This window comes from Amblyomma maculatum, chromosome 2 (genome assembly GCF_055883805.1).
Source record: "Amblyomma maculatum isolate TAMU_Amacu chromosome 2, ASM5588380v1, whole genome shotgun sequence".
Taxonomy (NCBI): Eukaryota; Metazoa; Arthropoda; class Arachnida; order Ixodida; family Ixodidae; genus Amblyomma; species Amblyomma maculatum.
In genome coordinates this window covers 105331222-105333330 of record NC_139345.1, presented here as the reverse complement: position 1 = coordinate 105333330, position 2109 = coordinate 105331222, and positions in this window count along the sequence as shown.

Below are 2109 nucleotides of genomic sequence, written 5' to 3'. Positions count from 1 at the left end.
CATGGACAGCAGCGGTGACAGAGGACAACCCTGACTTAATCCTTTGCACATCCTTGACAGCTTCCGTATTTCTTATCCCTTCCCATGTAATTTCTACTCTTTTATCCCGCTATATCTCCTGTAGGAACTCTGCTATCTCATGACCGATACCTTCTTTTAATATGTTCCACAGGAGTCCTCTGTTTACGTTGTCGTACGCCACGTCCATGTCCAGGAAGGCCAAATAAAAAGGTCCATTTCCCACTCTAGCTATTGCGATGCATTGGGTAAGCACGAACTGGCTATCATCTAAGCGTCTACCATTTCTAAAGCGCGTTCTGAAGTTCTCCGAGTTTCTTCTTACTTTCTATCCATGATTGCATAGTTAATTTAACCGCCTGCATGGCCAACTTGTATATAACAAATGTTATGGTAATCGGCCTGTAGGATTTTATGCGCATCCTATCTCCTCTCTCTTTATAAATCAAATTCATTTTGCTCTGCCGCCAGATGTCCAGAGTTTGCTTATTAGTTATGACTGTTTCCAAAACTTTTAACAACGTTTCCTTACTTCTTGGGCCAAGTTCATTGATCAGTTTGATTGGAATTTCATCCATTCCTGTAGATGTGCTTTTAGGAACAATTTTTTCTTAATTTTTCCAGTTTAGATTGGTTTTGCGTGTTTACGCGTTAGATTGGCTTACCTTGTTTACGCGGCGCCCCCATGAGGCCATCAGGTGCGTAATTGCGATGGCGCTATGAAGGAAAGTTTACGGACAATGAAAAAAAAAAAAAGAAAAATAGAGAGAGAGAGAGAGAGAGGGGGGGGGGGGGGCATTCGCAACGCACGGCGGGAAAGCATGCTTCAGTTTAGCGAGCAGGACGATCGGTTTCGGCGATAGCTGCTGTGGGTTCCGTACTCGGAACGCGCGAAACCTTCCTGAGATCGCATTCGCTCTACTCCGAAAGTTTTCTTTTTTCAACCCTCAGATCATCAGAGGCTTCACAACAGTCTAATGGTTTGATTTGACCATTGTCATTATAATGATTTCGCGCTACAATCTCTCGCAAATTTTGCGCCTTATCCGCCAAGGGTATGGACGTTAAAAAATATTCGTGAGGGCATGTGTGAAATCGCCTGCAGACACGTGCGTGCACGTGTGGGCTGCCCGCGAGTGCGGGGTCAACGTTTGCTTTCTGCAAATGACAGCAATCACACTGACCATGGCATACTGTACTGTATAAAGCCGGGGTTCTATATCTGCCCGGAGCAGCAGCAATACGATGAACGCAAAACGCGGAGACATGGTGACATATTTTGGTGTGTTTCGATCATAGCCGCTTTCTGAGATTAGCAAGCAAAATCTGTTGTTCCTTAAATAAGATTATTTTCTTTGTATTGAAAAGCTGCGATTCCGTGAATTGGAGGCAAGAAACAACGTGCTAAACGATATATGAACGTATACGTTCCAAAACAACAGCCCGAGAATTCTCTTAATTCGCTGAAAAGCTTGCGCATCTGTTGTAAAAAAACACAATTGGCGCTTTCTTTTTACACTTGCGTTTCATCTGCACTCTAAGAACTGGAACTCTTATTTCAAGAGTCAAAGAGCCTAATTACTCCTGCAGATCTCACTTTACTCCTGCCATATGCGAGGAAGAGTGAAATGGCCTTTCAATCTTCCAAGAAAAAATGAGTAAAGTGAACATTCTACTCCTGCAGATTTAGATAGCGTTAAAGGTTGTTTTACTCCTGCGATAAAGAAATTATAACTTTCCGTACCACACATGTTTCGATTGTTGCTCGGGCAGCACAAGTGTCCGTATTGGACATTGAAGCAGGCTTCTTTTTCATTTTTTCCTCCTGTCTGCGTGATACCGCATTAAATAGTAGTAATCAGCTATCAAGGGTAAAGGCTTCCAGGCGTGTCGTCTGCTACTGTTTTCAACTACGAAACTGTCAACTGCTCAAACTAAATTTACCTGAAGAAATGAATAACCTACGACCATCTAACTTCACAAATGAACTTTATTATTTGAAAATAATTTATGCATTCACAAATACTTGATAGTTATCAAACTCATGCTCCCTCTTCTTTCTTTTTTTTTTTTTTTTGCGTTGCGCAACTG